Source organism: Chelonia mydas, chromosome 11, assembly GCF_015237465.2.
Source record: "Chelonia mydas isolate rCheMyd1 chromosome 11, rCheMyd1.pri.v2, whole genome shotgun sequence".
In the NCBI taxonomy this organism is placed as follows: Eukaryota; Metazoa; Chordata; order Testudines; family Cheloniidae; genus Chelonia; species Chelonia mydas.
The window spans coordinates 69,467,751-69,490,466 of NC_051251.2; the positions used below are offsets into that span (position 1 = coordinate 69,467,751).

The 22,716-nt window shown below is 43.6% G+C and overlaps 1 long non-coding RNA gene across 1 annotated transcript in view; it reads right to left on the minus strand.

Moving 5' to 3' along the window:
* LOC119567364 overlaps positions 1-22,716 on the minus strand; it is a 33,975-nt gene that overhangs the window by 561 nt on the left and 10,698 nt on the right. The window contains exons 2-3 of the long non-coding RNA XR_005227340.2: positions 22,299-22,421; positions 7,276-7,356 (exon numbers count right to left, since the gene is read on the minus strand). This is a non-coding gene — a long non-coding RNA (uncharacterized LOC119567364). The remainder of the gene's footprint in view (positions 1-7,275; positions 7,357-22,298; positions 22,422-22,716) is intronic.

A 22,716-nucleotide genomic window follows, 5' to 3' on the forward strand; every position in this document is an offset into this window, starting at 1 on the left:
AAACCTCAAGTCAGTTTGAGGAAGTTACACGTGTAAGTGCCCACGCATTAAGCTGAGAATACACCCCCGGCAGGAATGCCCTTTTATTGACGTTCGCACGACAGTCATTAAATGCTTCATTTGTGGAGAGCCTGTCGAGTCAATAGCATCTTTTAGCAAGGACAACTGGGGAACTAAAGCCTTTCAAGAAGTTTCAAAGAAAAATATTTATAGGCACATCTTTTTAAATACCATTTGTGCAGATGTTCATTTCATGTTCCACTTAAAGGGTGGTATGCAAAGGCATGAAAAGAGCAGAGCAGCATAGGCATTCCTCCGCTAGATTTATTACTAGACAGTAACCCTCCTAGCAAGCCGGAGGGATTTTTGTTCCCCTCATCACCTCCAAACTGCCTGTCTTCACACATTGCGTAAATCCGCAATCATGGCAAGAAGATGAAAGCATCAGGGTATTAGAGAAATATACAGACACTAAAGGCCAACTCCTGCCCTAACATCCACTCTGTGCAACCCCCATTAATTTGTGTATCAGTGCAGACTCCAGCCCTTGGGACACAGATTTCATTTATGGCATGTCAAACACAGATTAGCCTGTGGGTCAGATCTTCCGCTGGTGTAAATCCATGTAGCTCCTTTGAAGACACTGGAGCGATGACATTTGCACCAGCTGAGCTCTGAGTCTCATATGCTTAAATTCTGACAGGGATTATCCACATCTAACACCTAGAAGGTACATGTTGCCTTATAACTGATCGAGTTTAACAGATGGGTGCAATTTAAGTGATAAGAAGGCAACCCAGGCAGGACTCCTAGCAATAACCACAGAAGGAAATGAGCTTTACCAAAGGCGGAGAAATTCCACCTTCCCTTGACTTGTTTTTAGTGAAAGCTGATATTCTGGAGCACAGAATGGCAGCCACCAGAAAGTACATCAGAGATGCCATGAGCAGAGCTGGTTGGGGGTGGGGGTGGGGTTTCTTCCATGGCAATATTTGATTGTGTGGTGATAATTCAGCTACTAAAAAGATATGATCTGGAAATGCTTTGTGGAATTCCCATTCTCCTATGCAGAGCAGGCTCTTGGATGGAGGAATCAATTCATCATGGGAGTCAACACTCAGGGTGCATCACGGGAGAAGTAGTCCAGCCAGGGTTCCCAGCCCATAGAGAAGAATGTGTTAAATCAAACTACAACTCCCATGAGGCACAGCAGCAGCATATCCCACTTGAATTATTTCTGTTTGCAGCCAAAGTATTTTGTTTTTTTTCATAAAAATCAAGATTCCTTTTTTGCAGAAAGCTGAAACTGTTCATGGAATCGTTTTGATGGGAAATTTTTGAGCAGCCCAAGCCCTAAACAAAGCCAATTCAATCTCAGAGCACACTAGCTCTAGCAGTTGGATACACAGAGCAGAAGTAGAGTTGAGGTACTTGTGGAGACTTGAGTTTGATCTTGTAGGCTGATAATCAGTCACTTGACCCCCGAGACTTTCATCTTCATTTAGAATTTCCTAGCTTTCAAATACATATTTAACTAACTGCCATATTCTAAGTGCTTATTCTAATAAGTATTTATTTCTGATGCAGTAGATAAGTTTAAGTAGAAAGAATAACATCAAAAACTCTGCTTCCACAGGCCTTGATCCAACCAAACACTTTAGCATGTGCTTAACTTTAAGCACGTGAGCAAGTTCCATTGACTACTCATATGCTTACAGTTTGTTGGATCAGGATCTCTGTCAGGCAGCTGTTCAGACCGTAGTTCCACGCTGGTAAGATATGCAGAAATGTCAGCCCCAGCATCTCTATTTGCCCCTGGTGGCAGATTTTATAAATTCAGCAAGTACTCCAGCCCCGATGGGTGAACCAGTGTTCCTGCGATGCATATAAGCTTAGATCCTCCATGCCAAAACATTTTACAGTTCTGGGAGGCTGTAGTTTATCACTCTCCTTGGATCTGGTGAGTCTTCTTGTCCATGTGGAGCTTATAAATTATGTAGGATTCTCAGCCCCAGTGGGTCTGTGCTCTTGCTTGTTATACATGGTTACATGCCCTAGCCTACCTACCTGTCTCCACTCCCTAAAGTTTAGGAACTTTGCTAAAGAGTCTTTAGAGTTAGCTGACTGGATCCCCTTCCCAAATTGTGTATATTGGCATCTTCCCAAATTGCAACAGCTGAGGGTCTGGACTAGAGACCCTGTGGAGTTTATAAACTGTCCCAGTGACCCTGCCGGATTGATAATCTCTGCTAGCCTCGAGGCATAGTTCAGAGGTTTGGGGGTGGGGGGGGGGAAGAGGGGCTGAGAAGTGGAATGGCTAATAGCTTCAAAATCCATAGTTAAACTCATGATTACTTTACAGGTCTTGTGCTATATTTGGTGTTTCCTGAAACCCCAGCTTCTAAAGCCTCATGAAGATGTGAGAATCTCAGCTTTCATTATATATGTAAAAAAAAGTTTCTAGCCCTCATGGTTGCCAGGAAAGACTTGAAAACAGGGCCTCTAAAGGCTCACAAAACGGAGCAGAGGACCCAACATTATTTTTAAAAACTCGTGGTTTTTAAACCAAGCTCATAATTTTTTGAGAGACCAGACTCATGATTTTTCACTACTTGGAGTTGGCAATGCTGCAAAATCAATCATTCTGAGTTACCAGGAATAGTCAAAGGCACCACTTCTCTTGGAGGAAAAAACTGAGTAACTCAAAAGGTGGAGAGTTTTTTTAGATGTAACGAAAACAAAAACCCACAGCCAAAGCTCTCTTGTTCAAGGGAATCTAGCTAGGAAACAAATTTCCAGAGGAAATTTGGCAAATCTAGAACTTGGGTCTTTAGGAAGTGCTGCAGAATTTTCCTCTGTGAAGAGGGTTTGCCGCCCTAAAAACGACACTCACTGACACCCCTTCTACCAAGCTCCCAAAAGCAACCACCCCCATACCAAAACAATCTACCTTACTGCATGCTGAGTTGACTCTGAAAAGGAAGGAGTGCCAGACACTTCTCTAAAGATTTAGCTACTGGTTTTCTGTGGGAGGTGCCCAGATGCTAAGGTGATAGGGCAGCAGTATGAAATCGAAAAGTTGATATGATGCTGCAAAAGATTTATATAAAACTAAAAAGCACACGTTTGTAAAAGTGAAATACTGCACCACGAATTATCCAAAGTCTCATACCTAAAGTGCCTTTTCTGATCATTCACAAGCTCTCTTAGAAAATAATCTTCTAGCAGAACGCCAGCCAGAAGGAATTTCACAGAAAGGCTTTGTCCAAACAGAGTTTAGAAGAGGATTAAAATTAGTCTTATAATGGAAAGCTGGCTACAGCATAAACTACGGGCTCAGTTCAGTGGCTCACAAAAGCTGGAGACAGTATAGAATTCCACCTTTGGGAAGCTTCTCAATTCCCAAATAGAATAAGTGACAATTAAAAAAATAGTCCAAGGTAACAGATCATTCCATGATGTAGTATGCAAGAATTTGTTAGACTGAATGCCAAGCTAATCTTTTTCTAAAATAACTTTAAGCCAAAAATCCATAGATGCCTAAAATTTCCAGCTCAGAACCTACAGGACATGTGGTGTAACTGGGAAATTGTATGTAACCAAGTAAGGGAAAATTTATTCTGTATGCTACTAGAGTGCAAAGGTTTGTTTCAAAACCCATTAGTGACAACAGGAGTCTTTCTACTAACTTTCATTGGTCTCTGGATTAGGTCCTAAATATTTATCTATTTATATAATCTGTGCTAAGGCAAAAGAAAGTCACCTTTCGCCTGACACACTCTTGCAAATTTTCTGGTCAGAAAAGCAAAATAAAACTTGTATGTCACAGCTGTGGTGGGTCTATGAAGAGGTCAAAGGCTACATTCCACTTGCTGCTGTATGTTTTCATTAGCTGGATCTTACAGTATTGAAGGGGAAACTGAAAGAATTCAGTTAAATCCTCAGAATTAGATTTTAAAAAATTAGAGGTGTCACCCAACGTATCAGAATCTCTCGATTCTTACCTACAGTTCTGGAAATTTCAGAGATACAGACGCTTGTCCTGCCTCTCTCTGTCTTGCTGAGATACCATAGTGGTGTGCCTGGTGTGAGAAGCTGAACAGGACAGAAAAGAAGAATAGCTTCTTTTGTTGCTGTCCATAATTCCCATATTGGCTCCTGGTTAGACCCAAAAGTGAATGAAGATAGCAAGGGAAATATTTAAATGTTACTGCCTTCAGAACCAGTTCAGCTGAGGTTCGTCTTAAATTCTGGGTGAGGGGTTGGGTATTACAGCAGCTCTTATATTAGCCAGTTTATCCAGCCCCAAGTTTTTCTTCTCATGATGAGTCCATTTGATGTATTGAGCTCACAACAGAGAGGTTAGAAAGATGGATTATCGCTCCCACAGCAAGAGCTCCCATCTACACAATGGAATCCAAGGTCAGTCATGGGGCTAGGAGAAGAGGAAACAGTGGGCACATGGGTAGTGTTGGGGTCTGCTGGGTGTCTTTGAGATCTTTGCAGATCCTGGGACACGTCTCATGCCAAACGGGCACAAGTCCCTCTGCATCCAGAATTCCATGGGGTGGAACTCAGAATAACCTCTAATTTACATAGGCTTTTCCTTGGAAGTAGACAGTTTTTGCCCTTAATTGGGGCCTGCTTCACAACTCTTGCTGTCTCCCAGAATATCCCTACTGTGGTGTTATCCCTTATGGGGCCACAGCATCAAATAACAGATCCCTGCCCCCTTGCTCCTAGCTTGGGAGCACACTAGCACTCAACATTGCCCCTTTTGACTTAGCCAGGCTGCTGCCACGCTGTTCAACATCTTGTCATGTTCCCATTAAAAAGCACAGGCTGATTCCCAGTAGAGTTGCAGGCTGAAAGCTTGCTGAATATAACCGAAAGTTCACTGCTCTTGCATAATGCCTTGGAGTGACTCAGCTTGGCAGTTTCCACAACTAATGTCTTGGAATGTTTCTTTCAAACTAGTTAGCAGAACAAAGCAACGGCACCACAAGAAAAACAAATAGGAGGATTAATATGAACTAGTTCCAGAACATACCTTATGAGTAAGGCACAATAGTGTTTTGTTGAAACAGAAGAGGAATGGGCTTGAAAGAATGGCTATGTTTTAAAACATACCTAAGCTTGCTTTCTAAAACCCTGATACCTTTCGCCAATCAGATAAAGTAAAATGCTATATTCCTAAAGGAAATAACCTAACAATGTTACGGTTTATCACTTTGGTGAATAAACTCTAGTATTTGAAAAATAAGCTTTTTATTCAGATTGTGCTAAACTGTCAGTATGTTCACTAGATCTTTCTAGCAGAATTATTTCGGTGAAAGGTAGGCCACCACTGAACCTTGTAAATGCTTCTGGATGGAGGATTATGCATGTATACACAATAGCCTGGACTTTATTTCCTGTATTTAATCTGGGTGAAAGAGTGGGCAGCATGACACATAGAATGTCAGTATTGTTTAGCAACGGGATACAGGTGTTTCAAATTCAGTGCCTCTCAAATAGTCTTGTGCTGATTGAGCTCTGAAGGCTAAATCTTGTCAAATCTTGACAGACAACTCAAAGCACCATTGTACTTTGATTGCTATTCTCCCAATATGCATTCCTTACCGGTACCTTTAGATGCAGGGTTATTAAAACTCAGTAGTTTTACATGAAGGAAAAAAATGGTCAGAGAAATTTTGATGAGTATTGCTTTTGAAAGGGAAATGAATGAAGAATGCTCATTGAAGTAGATGCCTGTGCTACTGATCTTATAAATGGCACTATTCTCACTAGATACAGCCACTTTGTACTCATCTTTTTACTAGACATCAATCTCTATAGCTTTTAATGCTGCCTGCTTGGATTGACTATAGGCCAGAGACTGACATCAGAACAGATGACTTTGTAGTCTTTTATATTTTATCCCAAAATGGGGAATTCTGCCCAGATCTTCAAAGATATTGGGGCTCCTAGCTTCCTTGGACTTCAGTGTCCCCTCCCACCCTTTGTTGGTCTTGACTTCTATGGAAGTTAAGAACCTAAATACCTTTGATGGTCTGAGCCTTAGTCCTTATGACAACTAAAACCAAGCCAAGAATGAGAGAACCAAAGATGTGATTTAGAACCACAATCCTGCAACCCCCTCACAGCATGGAACTCCCGTTAACAGGACAGCATCAACATGAGAGCCAATCAGGACGGCGGGTTTTTTAAAAGTAAGTTAGAAGAAGTTTCAGATTCTCAGCCTGCCCCTGCCAATTATCTTTGTAGTTTTACAATCACATTTTCCTACTTTTAAAAGAGATTTCTTGGCTGCTCCTTGGGGAAAACTGCCCCTGCCCACAAATAAGGAACTGAGACTAGATACAGGGAAAACTGAAACAACCTACAGACAAAATACTGTCCTATACTGTCAACAAAGTAAACAAGACAGAGGAAAACACTTTGTTGAAATCTTTCAGTTCTAGGAGTCTTAAGTGTTGTTACTTGTCAGTATATTTAAAAAAAAATCAGAAAGGCAGCATAGTCCAGTGACTAGGAGTTCTAAGACCTGGGTTCTATACCTGGTTTAACCACTAACTTACCTTGGTCAAGTCAGTTTTCCCCTCCCACCCTTTGCTGGTCTTGTCAATTTAGATTGTAAACTCTTTGGGGGCAAAAAGAAAAGGAGTACTAGTGGCACCTTAGAGACTAACCAATTTATTTGAGCATAAGCTTTCGTGAGCTACAGCTCACTTCATCAGATGCATTGGGGGCAGGGACTGTCTTAGTGTGTTTGTACAGGACAGAGCACCCTGGGGCTCTGATTTCAGTTCAGGGCTCTCAATTGAGCTCCAGGGCTCAATATAACTATATGAGTAGCAATGAGATTTTTAAAGGAATGAGTTCCACAAGCAGAGAATTTGAAGGATTTGACCCTTAAACTGTAAGCTCCTTCAGTTAGGGACTTGCCTTCTGGGGTGTTTCCAGCAGTACCGGAGGCACTTAAACAGCATACATAATAAATGACCAAATCATTTTTTCTTCCCTAAGCCTCATCGGCTCCCACCCACAGCTGTTCACAAGAGCATAAAGAGCTTCTGACAGATCGGCAGGAAGAAGAAGGATTACATTAATAGTAAACATTTCAAAGCAGTGTCTATGGGGTTAGTCACTCTCCTGGCACTAGTGTCAATGACAGCTGCATGACTAACCCCTCACACATAAAGATTTTGAGATTATGGTCTAGAGCTGAGTGCAGAGGGTTCTAAGTAGAACTGAGCTCTCTCAATACATTACCTTCCGAGCTGCATCACTGAAAGTGGGACACACTCAGAGAAGTTCATGTTTTCATTGAGAGGAGATGATAGACCATCAGTGCTGCAGAGGAGGAGAAATAAGTTCAGGATACACAACAGTGAGAGTGTCACTTGTTGGTAGTGTTAAAAGCATACATTGGTCATTCTTTCAGAGTTTAAGTTTGTTTTCTTCTGATACAATCTTATGCAAAGATATAAAGGCCTGACACTGTGCCAGTGGCAATAGTTTGGGGCAGATTCTCTGCCAGTTCATTTGCATCACTTGGGTGGTAAGAACAGTGTCACAGAAATCCCGACTGAACACACTGAGTGTCCGCTGGAAAAACTCTAACAGACACATCTTAATGTCCTACCCACATTCTCTTTTACCTCTGCAAGGTGCTGTACAAACCTATTAATTATTTGACCATGTCAAGAGACTAGAACAGCTACTCAAAAATTCTCCTTTTGTAAAAAAATGGCCTGAAACAATTTTTCCAAAAATTGTCAGTATCATCAACATTGTCAGTTAGGGGACAGGGGGAGAAAGAAGTAAATTTCCATAAGTGTTAGATATTTTAATAAAAATGTTTAATTAAAGTTATCTAGTTCTTTCATTTACCAAAACTCAAACCAAATTTTTTGCTAAACAAAAGTGGAGATAATGATTTCAAATATGTTTGATTGAGATATTGATAAAAATATTCTTTAAAAAAAGTATAAAAACTGGGTGCATTTCAGACCCTGCAAAATGGAAATAACTTCAAAAATTTCCAATTTTCTTCTTCAAAAAGCTGTTTTTCCAATTTTTGCTAACAGCTCTATAATAGTGGATATAGGACTGTTGTAATAATTGGGCCTACAAATTTACCCTAGTTGTGGGCTCAGCTGTAAAAAGTATGTGAAAGTTCATAAAATGTTACAATAACCTATAACAACAACTGTTGAAGGGAAAAGGTACAAAGGGAGACAGAAGGCCTTTGTTTGGTCTCATTCGGTCTTTCTGCTATAACTCAAGGACTCTGTTAAGATCATGCTTGGTAAATATGACAGTTCAGAAATCAATGTACTAAAAGTGGTGTTGGAAACAAGGTCATATTAGTGGACAAAACAGTGAAGGGTTCTGCCCAGCGTTCCCTTTGTGAGTCCTTAAAGACAGGCTTTTGGAAGAAAAATTGGCTACTGAAATGAGCTTCACCATCATGGCTGCCACCCCCCACCATCTCCTGGGATTCTGGGCCTTCTTCATCCTGATCCTGAGAGATGTCCTGGCCAGACCAGCCCAGAAAGAGGGAACCAGATGACATCACCACCTCTACTAGCTCTAGCTGAATCCTGGGATGAAACTGGATCAGGGTTTAACAACAACAGCTCCCACCCATCGCTACTGACTTCTTCTCTTTTCCTTAAAAGAACAGTTATTGTCATCTTTAATACCATCTCAGAGACTGTCAATCAAGGGCTTTTTTCCTTCTAAAAATGCTCCCCAACTAAAGGGAAAGGGAACAGGGGACATTAAAATTCAAACCTTATTGATACTTTGCATTTCAAATGCTTTATCTTTAAAGAAAAGCAACAAGGATTTTTAATGGTTTGTTTGTCATGGTACTAAGCAGACGGGGGTCTCTGTATACAAAACCCTGGACTTTGTTTAACAGTGTTTAATGTTGGACAGTGACTGGGTTATGTTAACAGTGTTAGCCCATATATTTCCATCTAATTGAATACACTGGACAACCGGTTGACAATCCAGTTAGGCTTTCCAAAGCTTTCACTAGAGAAAGTAGTTCTATTTTGAGAGGCAGAGCCCTATCAGTCACAAACTGGCTAAGAGACAAAGAGTAGGAAGGAATAGAAGGCAAATTCAAGACTCAAAAATATTTTTAAACACACAGTGTATAATTAGCTTGAGGAACTCATTGCTGCAAGATATTGAAACCAAGAGCTTAGTAGGATTCAAAAAAGGATTATATGGAGAACAAGTATATCCAGGGTTATAACAGTAAATATCTTTTCAAAGATACAGGTTTTTCAGGGATATAAACCCTCAAACTTCAAGGCTTAAGTCAATCTCTCTACTTATGGGAAATTAGGAGGACTTTTTCCATAGTGGAAAAAATTATCCCACAAATGCCTACTGCAGGGTTCTCCTTACACGTTCTTCTGAAAACACTCAATACCAGCCATTCTCAGTGACTGGATACTAGACTAAATCCACAACTGGTTGATACTATTTGATGAACTACAGGCCTCCAGAGTAAAATAAGATCTCCCTATATTAGTAGTTATACGGTAACAGCCACCATGGAATATTCACCAAGTATAGGAGGTTTGGAATGGGGTTGTATTATCACAGGGCTCTGGAGTTAACAAAGGGTGAGAGGAAGACTCTGGAGTTCTGTGCAGTTTAATTCTCACTTGGACAGCAAGCGTAGAACAAGAGTCACCAGAAGCTGGCATCATGGAAGCATGAATGTGTAAAGAGCACTGCAGAAGATATTCTAGGGTTTAGCCAAGCCTCTGGCTCAAGTGTCTCCAACTGCTGATAGCGTGGAAAAAGTAAAATTAAGGGCAGACCTGTGCATTAGAGGGGGCTGGTGTGACCAATTGAATGCAAATGAGCTATAGCATCTGCCAGAGTGGAGTGCAACTAACCCCTAGTTTGAATGCACACAGCAGAAACCATCCAAGTTCCCTGCATTAATTCAGAAAATGAAACATATGGCACATCACTAATGCAGAACATGTATCGGGCTAAATTCGGCCCTTAGTTACATCTGTAGAACCCCGCTGGTAGGTGGAGCCATCTACAGCTGCACAGGCCTCTGGGTATTGGGAGGAAGTACCCCAAGCCCAGTGACACTACACAGCTACCACACTGTCCTGGGGCCAAGGGCGTGACTCCTCCCCACCAAGGAAGGTTGCAGGGGAAGTAAATGGCTCAACGTCATATTAGGAAAAACTAATAGAAGTTGACAACTTACAAAGTAAATTAACCAGCGCATGAGAGTTCTCTCCAGTCTCACTGCCTTTAGAGCCAGATTCTGTCCGGCTGCTTCAGTGCAGCTGGACGGGGGAGGCAAAGTGTCAGCGAGGAGAACCCTTCTCCCGCCTCCATCTACAAGGGAGCTCAGACTCTCAGTGCTCACTCTGAGCAAAAGCAGGGGAGCTGTCGTTCCACACTAGCAGGACGAAGGGCCTCGTGGTCTCACCTGCATTCTGCACTGCATGAAGCCTGGGACGCGGAAGTGCATGCTGCAGCCTATTACAGGACTTCACAGTTGCTACTCCTGTGTGCGCTTGGTCTGCTGGCATGTCTCTTCTGTAGACAGAGGGCAAAAGTCCTGCTCTACTTATACCTTATTGACTTGTGTGCAGTTGCACAGAGTACAAGTCAGTGTAGGATCTGGCTCTGTTTACCCACAGCCAGTGCTACTGGTGAGGTGCCCTTCTGCCCTAGCTACCAGGGCAGCAGTACCTACTGCGGCCACAGTCTAGTCCAGTTGTTCTCAACCTGCTGCCCATGGGCTGCTTGTGGCCCAGTCAGCACCCGGCTGCAGCCCATGTGACATTCTCAGGGCCATACAGGTAGTATATATATATTGTGTGTGGGCGTGGCCCACATAACGGAGAGTTGCATACGCAGCCCACAATGGCTTGGGCTCCATGTCTGTTATGGAGATCATTGAAGTCATGGATTCCATGATTCTCGGTGACCTCCATGACTTCTGCGGCAGCCAGTGTGGCTGACCCCAGGGCCACCCAAGCAGCTGGCTCTGGGGCTAGCTGCTCTGGTGGCCACCACACCAGCTGCTGTTGGAGCAGCCCCAGGGCCAGCCACACCAGCCACTGCTCTGGCGGCTCTGGCAGAGGTCCCTGGGTGGCTTGCCAGAGCATCTGCGGTCTGCAACCCTGGGCAGCGGTCCATGGGTGTTGGCTGGAGCAGCCACAGTTCCAGGCCGTGAATTTTTGTTTATTGTCTAAAAGAAAAGGAGTACTTGTGGCACCTTAGAGACTAACCAATTTATTTGAGCATGAGCTTTCGTGAGCTACAGCTCACTTCATCGGATGCTCATGCTCAAATAAATTGGTTAGTCTCTAAGGTGCCACAAGTACTCCTTTTCTTTTTGCGAATACAGACTAACACGGCTGTTACTCTGAAACCTGTTTATTGTCTGTGACCTGTCCATGACTTTTACTAAAAATACCTGTGACTAAATCGTAGCCTTAACAATATAGGTTGAGAACCACTGATCTAGTCCAGAGTGTTTTCCTTTAATCCTTCTCCCGGTTTTCCCCTCGCTACACTTCCTTAGGCCTCATCTACATGCAGACATTACACCATTTAAACTGTGGCAAACTCAAACTCATATTGGTTACAAACCTGGCTTATAGTAGCTTAGCTTGCATGGGTAAGTTTACAGGCACCAGCTAAACAGATATAACCAAACGGAGCGTCCACATGCAGTTGGCCTGCTTTAAATAAATCAATATAAAAGCTAAACTGGGTAACGTTGGTTAATTTGTGCTAGTAAGATGAAGTCTTGTCTGATCACAATTTAAACTGATTTAAAATATCACTGGGTTTTGCACCAGTTGGTTAAGTTGGTTTTTAACTAGGTGCAACTTCTGTATTTAGACTAAGTCTTAGACAAAACTGCTACAAGATTCCAATGCTAGAGAAGTTAATATTTTTATCTCATATCACAGGTAGATTGTTTTACCATTGCTTCAGACGAGGCACCTCTGATTGTGCTTATATTGAAAGATCATTAAGTGGTCACGGCTCACTGAGAGGTCACGGCTTCCTCAAGAAATGTGAAAATGGAAATCACAGTTCTAAGAAAGAGCAGACCTACAATCCAGTGTCACTTCTCCAATTCATAGTATTTCTTCAGCTTTTGGCTCTGTGGCATGAGTCCTGTGGTCGGGGTGGTGAACTTTACAATTAGTGCAGCACAGGGGGAGTTATTTATATTTTAAAAACCAAGCAACTCTCCAGATGTGATTGAGACTGAAGGCCTAGCCTAAACAGAGCTGGTGGGGGAAAGGGTATAAGATAGTGAAACAGATATCCAGGTTTTCAATATCAGCTGATGCTTGTTAAAACACAGGCCTCAGACTTGAGCAACTTCACTGGATGAATGGTCCACACTGGCGGACAGCATAAGGAAAAGTTGCTATTAGGGGGCCTGCTTCCCAGCTGATGTCACATCAGCATAGCTCTGTTGAAGTCAGAGCTGCATCCAGGTATGCCAGCTGAAGAACCAGGCCTCAGTGTTTACACTGCAGGGTTGTGTATCTTTGTCAGTGTTCTAGTTCCTCTAAGACAATTGGAATCTTGGCAAGGAGGCTTGCGCCTCGTCAGGTATGTAAGATGTGAGTTTCCATCTCCAATTACTAAGGGATTAAATTTCTTCATTAGGAGCTATAGCAGATGCTCCTTTGGAATCTCTGCTCAGGTTGACCACTGTATTTTTTGGAGGAGAGGAAAAGTAGAGGGAAAAAGGAATACTTAAACAAAGCATTGGTTGTCTCTTCGGAATCTGCTTTGAGCAATATAGAAGATTGTCTAAATTCTTCCGTATATCCCTTGGTTAAAAAAAAACACTGCCTGCCAATACAGCCTTATGGCTGAGATTGAAATTAAAGCCACGCACTGCAGTGGGAACTGTGGATCGCCTCCATGCTGCCTTGCACAAGCTGTTAGCTTCGTTTTGAACTTGTGGGGCCAGATCCTCAGCTGGTGTAAGTCAGAACAGCTTCCTCATGAGGATTTGACCCCTATCCCCCCACCCCCATCAATAAGTCTAATGGACATTTGAAAAGAGACCAGAAGCCGCTGTTTAGCCGGATGAGAGAGACTTCTGTTCCTCATTCTAATGCTCTGGGTTGGCAGGAATAGTTTAAGGACACACACAAGCTTAGTGGCCTTTCTAAATTGCTGCCCATGGTTAGTCCCATGGCTAAATTTACATTCTAATCTTAAACCTGCATTTTAACCATCAAGGAGAATCAAGGATGTAGACTGAAGAGTTGTTTTTCCTCTTAATACTGCTGGGTATTGGCATGTGAATTACAGCCAGTAACAATAGTGAACTGAACACCCTATGAGATGATGTGTCTGGGGCAAAAGCAAGAAAGCACAGAGCAATAGCTACCTGGATACAGAAGCTGTCGCCAGCCGGATAACAATGTAGTTAAAAAGGGATTTTCCCAGTGGAAAACCCTTGGATTCAATGAATCAGACTGGCACATAAATCCGTTTATCTTTCATGTTTTTTTCCATGATTTCCACATACGATAATTTCCAGAGTTATTTGCACAGTCTGCTCCACTTAATGGCAAAGCATTTAATCAGGACAGCCTCTTTACTGGGATGGCTCCCTGGAAACAGATTTAGACAAATGATAGCAAGTGGTAATTTCAGCTGCTTCATCTGGATAGAGTTATCATATATTCTTCATTTTAAATATTCTTCTGAATGGGGATACTGTGTAACAAAGACCAAGAGGTTTCATGGCCTTTAGCCAGGTTTTAATAGGAATTAAATATTAAACTCCAGTCTCTTAATACAGATGTTACCTGGTAATGATTGAGAGACAAGGTGAGCCTGAGCTCTGAAGTCAATATCACTTGACTTCAGATTGTCAACTCTCAATTTTATCTAGAGATATGTGGGCCTTTTCTTAAAACCCCTGTTCATGGAGTCATGGGTTCATAGGATAAAGCCTTCTGTTTTTTTTTAAAAGGAGGAGGGGTTACCAGCTTTTCTTTGCAGCTTAAAGTTATTAGCCCTCAAGGCTCCAAGACCAGCAGGCAAATACAGGGCCATTTTTATAAAAATTCTCCTGGTCTGTGGGGCCTGACTGATAATGTTTGAAAGTCTGGGGCTGGCACGACTGCATTTTCACTTCCAGATCATGTAAGTCACCCCACTTCCAGATCATGTAAGTCACCCCATGGAGACCCTGCTTCACACAGATGTAGAACACGTCTATACTGGGAGCCAACTCTTCTGTTTTTCATTAATCTTGTGTTTTTCTTAAAGCTCCAGCTCCTGGGTCATGAGAATAAAAGTAGAAGGCAAATAAAAAGCTTCCCCCCGCCCCATTTTTAACCACATACATTTTAAACCAATATGATGATCTGGGGAGGGGGGGCTGATTCAGGATTTTTGACCACTTGGGGCTGGGGATACTAAAAGCCCTTGAGCCAGAGCCCATTCATGAGGTAGGAGTAGAAGATTAAAACCAAACTAATCCTATCTAATCAAGATACTGTGAGCACTAGAGAACATTAGTACCCAGTGACATTTTTCTTCCTGTCCTAACCTATTTAGTTAGGGTGGATAGGAAAATGGTAGCTACTTTTCAAGTTATGTTCACTTCCCTGGTGCCTGCCTGATCTTACACCCTGCCCTATACAGGAAGATGCCTCTCACCCCATAGGTGGCATGGCTTCCATCCCCCCAGCAATGCATCTCTGAAAGGGAAGGGCACAATTTTGCCCATGCAGTAGTTTGTGCAAGTGCGACTCATGCTAAACCCAAAGTGGCACTTTGTCGCCATCTATTGGCTGTCTTAGGTATACAGTCTTCTATTGTCGCCCAGCTCAGAGAGGTAGTCCTTTAGCTTAAACACTAGATGCTCACGCTTTTTAGATCCACATGTCCTGGGTTGGATCCTCACAGCCAGCCTGACCAGGGTCATTTTTACACAGTAAAGCTAGTGGGGTATTTTCATGAATGGTGAAACATAAATGAAAGGTCATTATAACTTTGAAGCTAGAGGCATGCTAAAACTATCACCCTCTTCAGCTCTCAGCGCCCCCTGAAGGCTTTCAACTTGCCTCTGTAGCTACTGTGTGGCCCCTGGCTCGGTCACACGGCCCAAAACTCCTTCTCGGGGACAACAAACTCAAAATGGAAGGAGTTCCTTGCCCTTTGGGGCCAGTTAACAAAACAGTTTTTTGCCTTATTAGACTAAATTCCCTCTCCAGGTTTGGGTCAGCAGGTTTCCCCCTGAACTCCTGCCACTGATTGTGCCCAGCAGTGGGCCCAGCCTGGTTCCTTTGGCTGTAGCCTAGGGAGCATCCTTCCTCACTCATCTGGGTCCAGCCAAGAACTGCCTTGCTGACAGCAGGCACCTCCTTTCATTTCAGCCTGCTGGGCCTTGACAGGCTGGTGCTGGTCCCTGCCCTTCTGGATGCTGGCAGACCAAATCTCACTGGTTGCCAAAATGGCTGCCCTTTTTCTCACAGAGAACTGTCTCTTGGGGAGTGGTGCAGCAAAACCTTCAGCAGGGGATGGAGAAAAAGAGGATAGTCCAGTTCCCAGAAATCATTGACTAAAATTGCTCCAAAGTATCCATTTCCTCAATGAGTAAAAAGTCTTTAAGTCCAAGCTGGGCAGCTAAAATCTCAGCCACGTGTCTGACTTACAGCACTGGGTTTGAGGTTTGGGCAACACTTCAAGAGCTTCCCATAGGAGTCTATCCAAATCCTTCTCGCTTCTGATGTGGAATAATTTGGAAGACCTTTTTATGCTGCTGTCTGGGATAAGACAAGGGCTATTGTAAACACACCTGCAGCCAATCAGACTCAGAGCGACACGGATGTAGCCATGCACATATGTAAATAACCAAATGCATATCCGTGTTTAGTTTATTTTTTAAGAAAAAACAAATAATGGAAATTTAATAGTCAAACAGAATAAGTAACTGAGCTAGTAAAAAAAAGCAGTAAAATGGTTTTCATGACTTTTCAAAGTTTGTGGAAAGAGTTAGACATTTCAACCAGTTCTAATAAATAAGATGTATGATAGAAAAATGGGGGCCATTCATGTACAGGGCCACAGTAGATTAAGGGATAGACTTAAGCTTAAGCTTTGGCTCTTGGAGTCATGTGATGACATGATTCCTGCTTTCATTAAAAGATGAGCTGTTGTTGCTAGCTTGCATAGTTGCAAAGTAATATGTATCTGAATTTGCAGAAAGCCTGAAACTATAGCTAAGAGATGTTAACTGCCCCATTCATCTCAATGGAGTGAGAACTCTGTAGCCACCACTGCTCTGAGCATCCCTGCCCAACACTCCTGCAGCCGGGGATTGTGGGTCAGGGCCCTCACTGCTGATCTGCAATCATGGCTCTGCTTGGGTGGTGTTGGCAGAAGCCCCTGCAATACAGAGCTCAGTCAGTGCGCACCATGTCCTCCATCCTCTGGGAGGGACCCCAGCTTGCCTGAAGAGGCCAGTGATCTGGGGCAGAGGAGAGGCCCAGCCTGCCCAAAAGAGAGCTAGTGGGACTCCACCAGCCCATGGATGGCCACAATTTGGAGCTTTGGCCATGGTATGGGACAGGGCTAAATAGGGCATATTTACATGGAGTTCTCCTAGTCTGGCTCTGGAAGTGTGGCTCTCACATCTGTATTTCCACCCTTTGCTACTTCTTCCAGTCTCCTTGCCTACCTCTGAAGTTGTGTTCACCACTTTATCAGACAACTGACCTAGACAAGCAAGTGAAGTGCCTGTCTGAGCAGATGGGCAATGAGGCCCGCAGCAGGAACACCAACCATCACTAAAATGGAAAAGTTTCCACTCCTTCCTGGCTTGGCCTTCTCAGCTCCTTCTCCACTGGTAGGCATCAGGTGTCAGCATATCAGCCCTCTCCTCATCCTGCTGCTGTTTCTCCTGGGAAGAAGTGGAGCTACTGAGTCTTTGAAACTTTCAGCAAACAGCTAAATAGATCCACTCATGCTCACCATGCATTCCTGGACTCAGGCTGTCTCCATGCTCCATATATATAGGTGCCACATTGACACCTTCTGCTCAGCATTCTCTTGATTATGGAACGTATCCAAAGCCCATTGAAGTCAATGGAGAAACTCACTGACTTTAACGGAGTTTGGATTAAGCACTATATGGATTAAGCACTATATGATGATGAGTCAGGCTCAGATGTGGAGGAAGAGTTAGGAAGCGCCCAAGATATGACCCAAAGTGAGGAACTGCCAGAACCATGTCAGCAAGAACAGAGAGAAGGCCTCATTCAGTCTCCTGTGGGGACTGAACTTGGACCTCAAAATCCAAAAGCATTGGAGGAGCCGACCACTGCCTTTGGAGGTTCTGTAGCAACAGAATTTGAACTCTTTCTGTGGTCCATCCACCACAGGGTGACAAAAGACCCACACTGGTATCCAGACAGGTTACATGTCACTTGATACATCTCTTAGCTGAGTACAATTTGTAACAGCAGGAGTTTGACCCTCTGTGTGTGTTTGGCACAGGGAAACCCCTTCACGCTGAATAGTTCTGGCATCTTTTGGAAGGTTTTCATCAGCAGGGGATAACATCTAGCTCCACATCCCCAGTTTTATCCAGGCTAAAGTCAGTGTTAGAGAAAAACTCCTCATCGCCATCTCTGGGATGGAGACAAGCTAGAATAGTTTTGTATTGGTGGCATTAATGACTAGCCAACCCCAGTCTAGCTCCTGATTTTGGAACAGCTGAGAAATCAGCAGTGTGTGGCCATGAGGTTTTTTGTTTCAATTGTATCTGACATAGCTTGCAGAGCTGTTTGTAATGCCCATGCTGCCAGGTGGGGAACAGGCCAGGACAGGACACCTAAGAACTGCAAGCTTTAAATGATGATATTGAGAGTGACATGACAGCTGCTGTAGAAAAGGAGGAAGCAGACCCAAGAGAGAAGGTGATGAATATCCAGCAGGTTGAGGAGAAGCAATTGGAGGTAATTACTTCAACACATTGTATCAAGTTTCCTAATGCAAATAAAATGTGTGTGTGGAAGGGGGTGGAATTAGTGACACAATCTCTTGACTCCCTTGCTTTCAGATTGGAAACACTTGTAATTTACAAAGAGTCTATTGAACCATTATCAGTGTCCAAGGAAAGACAGAACACTCATTCAACTCAAGGCTCAGAAAAGATGGATACACTTTAAAATGATTTACCCAATCCCAGTTTTAGGATTTAAAAGAGAGAGAAGGAGATCTCTCTCAGGGCTCATTGTTTCTCTCTGGTTGGCAAAGCTGCCCAAAAACAACCTCATGGGCTGGAAGAAATTAAGGATATTTATTTTCTTGAGGCTATCCAAGATTTTCCATAGCTTTGACCAGGGGTGAAAGTAACTGAGGACACTTATGGTACGAGGTGGGGGGGCCTCCGGCTCCCAGAAGGGGCGGGCCCTCCAGCGGAAGGGGCGGGGTTGGGGGGTCCTCCAGCCAGCCCTTCCATACTGTGTGGCCCTTGCCGCCTGGGGCTCCCGTTGATTTAAAGGGCCCGGGGCCCTGGACACCGCTGCTGCCGTAGTGGCAGCGGCATCCAGAGCCCCGGCCCTTTTAAATCGCCAGCCCCAGGACAGCTGCTCCCTTTGCCCCTGCCCCACGCCCCCCCGGCCCATTGGCGGCCAGGGGGGGCTAAAGGGGCAGGGCCGTTAAAGCGCTACAGGGTCCTTTGCAGCAGCAGCGCTTTAATGTCCCTGCCCCTTTTGCCTCCCCGACGGGGGAAGGGGCAGCGACGTTAAAGCCCTGCCACGGCAGCCCTTTAAGGACCGTCCATTGCCACAGCAGCACTCTCATGTTGCTGGGCACCCCCCTCCAGCCCCACCCCGTCAGCGGCCCTGCTGGTAGGGTCCGTACCGGCAGGGCCGCCAACAGGGGAGGCAAAAGGGGCAGGGAGCGCTTTAACGTGGGCTGGGTATGGGCCGGTGCGGGCTCTTAATGGTACACCATACCGGCCCCTACCGGCTCACTTCCACCCCGGCTTTGACCCTTAATGGGCTACGGTATTTTGTGACACAGACACCACCCCTCCGCCTGTCCTCCCCCAGAAAAGCAAGGGGATGTCAAGATTGAATCATGGTTCATGTGTATTAGAGGTCAAAGAATTCTACGGAGTTCAGTAACGTCGTGGTATAATCGACCATGACCATGGTACTCAAAACGCACATGGACTATAAATAAACACACAGCTATCTAAGCCCTGCTTGTGGCTGGACCTTGATAAAAAGAACTTCCAGCAACAATTTAGGACGTGATTTGTAGCACATAATTATGTCAGCACAGTGCATGAGTCAGAGCACGGTGCTACCGGCATATCCTGCAGTGGAGTAGAAGCGCTCTTCACTAGGCTGGCCCTCCGAGCCTCATCTAGCCCAGGATTTAAAGCTGTGTTGGGAGACTATGTTAGTGAACACATTAGCACCACACCTTTCATCCCGGCTTAAGCAGGTTAGTTCACCACACTTCTTTAAAACACCCCCGTTCAGTTCCCCAACCAAGGCTCTCACTCTGGGCTAATGGTGTCACACAGTGTCACAACCTCACTGACTAATAGGTTCCAAAGAAAGTTCTGTGCAACCCTTCTTGGCAAAGGCATTTCAGAACATTAAAAACCTGCCTCAGATGACTGTCAATTTGTTATGCACACCAGTAGTTACCAGAATAGCAATTTATAATTAACTCTAGAGGTGAGGACAGGAGATGCAAAATGATGCTGTTTTGATCCTGGTGCACTGGAAGGAGATAGTCAGCTCAATTTTGCTTTCATCCTCAATTTTTGATCAAAATACAGAGGATGCTTAGGTTAGCTATTGCTTGGCATTAGGGGTCTATAGATCTTATTGAAACCACACCCATCTTGAACAAATGTTCTAGTAACACTGGTACAAGACTCAGTTCTCAATTTGTTTACAGACTGCAGAGTTATCTGGTACAGCAGCAAGGGCTTAGCCTGGCTCTTGGAAGACCAGGGTTCCAATTCCCTGCTCTGCCACAGACTACCTGTATGACCTTGGGCAAGTCACTTAGTCTTTGTGCCTCATTTCAACATCTAAAAACTGAAGATTATAGTACTTCTCTACCTCACAGGGCTGTTGTCAGACTAACTATATTACAAGATTGTAAGGTGCCAATGGGTGCCATATAAGGACCTGAGATACATATAGATATGGTACATTTTATTGTGTATATTTATACTAGTTCAGAGATGTGGAGAATCAGACCCAACATCTCAAAGGAAGATAATAGTACAAAATATCAGCAGGTTACTTTCCTTGCTTCACTGCACTGACCAATGCACCGGGGGTTTTATATTTGTCTTTAAAAGTCTCATTCTCAATTTTTCAACAGATTCAGAGATCATTCCCTGCAAATACGCAGCGGTGACCTTTACTAACACCCCATATTAACTGCTGTGATGCCAGTGGATGGATAGGTTAGAAGAATTACCCCTGCCAGGGCTTAAGGACAGGATTACAGAAGGTCAAACTGACTCATAGGAATGCAGGAACTAGCCCATTGTGGAACCTGACAAGGAACACGCTTTGGATGAACATAAGAAAGGGATATTTTTGTGTCTGAATCTGCCAGTCTATTTGATATATTCAACTCAGAGGAGAAATGCTTTAATAGTGTTGGCAAAAAATAACATCCCTAACCTTTCTAGCAACAGGCTAATTGAATGTGTCATCAGCTTAGAGAAGCTGGTCCAAAGGGAACACTCTCTGTAGTTACTTTCCTTTACAGCTGCAATATCAAGCCATGTAGGAGAGTCAGAATGTGAGATTGTTATGTCAGTGGCAGGAGATATAGAGGGAGCCCATATAGATAACTGGCTCCGGAGTCAAATAATAAACATGTCAAGGTGGAATATAGTGTCTCTTTACAAATTAGATGAAGATGTGATTGGAAATACTATGCCTTGGCAGTAGTCCCATCATCAATTACACTGAATAAGTTGATTATTTGTATGTATTATTTATGAGCTATTCGAAGGCAGTCAGGCTTAAAGGTAAGTTCATCTATGGTGTTATTCCCAGGTCTAACTCCAGCAAGGACAGTGAATTCTTTTGTCCCTATGGTGAAAAGAAAAGAAAAGGGAAATCTCAGCTATTTTCCAAGATACAGAGCTCTGGAACACAGTGTGTAATTTTAAAACCTGATTGAAAATTGGAGTTTCCATTCTGCTGAAAATTTCTATATTTCAACTACTGTTTTTGTCTTCAGTTGAGACTTCCATGTTGCAATGCACCAGTTCAGCCAGAGGGGAAGCTGCAGTGCATCCTGGGAGATGTAGCCCCGGCAGGCAGCACAGCATATTGAAGAGACTGGGGGCATGAGTTGCCCAATTACAACTCCCATGAGGCAAAGTGGCCGCTCAGATAGATACAAATGAATGGAAACCTGAGCCAAAAGAAAACATCGTGATTCAGTTCAACAAGCCCAGATGTTTCAATTTCGGATGACCCAAAACAAAAATCAATTTTGGTTTGATTTTCATGATGGAAAAACTGAAAAGTTTGGGATGAAAAAAAATCTTTTCTGTGGAAAAGTTTGATTTTGTGGAAGCCACACTTTCTGTCAAAAGCATTAACAGAAAATTTCTGACCAGCTCACGTTGTTTTTAGTCCAGTAATTAAGGGTCCAATCCAAACCTTATTAAAGCCATTGGAAAGATTCCTATTTACTTCAATTTAGCCCATGCACATAGGCTGTAAGATAAATATTCTTTTAGGGCCTGATCCAGCTCCCACTGAAGTCAACAAGAGCTTTTTCCATTGACTTCAAAAAGCTTTGGATCTGAGCACCGCTGGCCATCTGCAGATTTTGAGTCCTGACCCCACTGCCTTCTCCCACAGGATAAAGGGGAGGAAATTCTGCAAGTACAAGCTCATCTGAAAGCCCCAGCATGGGAAAAATCTGCAGAAAGAGAAGCATATGGCCTAGCAATATGAAAATAGAATGCACCAGCTTCAATCTTCCCGCACATATTTTTCAGTGCAAGTTCTCAGTCATTAAGTAAATCAGGCATCCTCTGACCCAAGAAGCCAAAGCCATAGTCAAACTCATTTTACCAAGATACAATCTGAAAATAGTATCTTTAGCTTTCTCAGCAAACTGGTAGAAGCATTCCTTCCTGGAACTGGAACAGTGTCATGTAGGGAGACTAAAATGCTGATTTATCCTGCTAAACATAAGGGTTGAAAATCTCAACCAAGATTCCTTACCAGGAGAAATCAGTTGAAGTTCAGGTGATGAATCGATGACCCAGATTTGTCCTTGTGTGCACATTTCAGTGATAACCTGAGCAGCAGTGAATAACAGTGAAGCCAGTATCCTCAGGAAGTGACCTGAGTGGTGATGAGAAATTGACATATAATTCCAAGCCGTTATTTGGTGACCATCATCATGATGCCTGGGTCAGAACTTTTCAGAAGGGCCTAAGGGTGTTGGTCATTCAATTGCCATTGGCCTTTGTACAAGTCCCGTCCTGGGTTCCTCTATCAAGCCTGGTCTTCAAGATCTTGAGAGGAGACTAAACCCCATGTTCCCTTGCTGCCTGGTTATAAACCATCTAGAAATCAGGATGTAGTCACATGGGAAGGCCTTGGCAAAGTGGTGCAACATGCATCTCTTTCTAGAAGT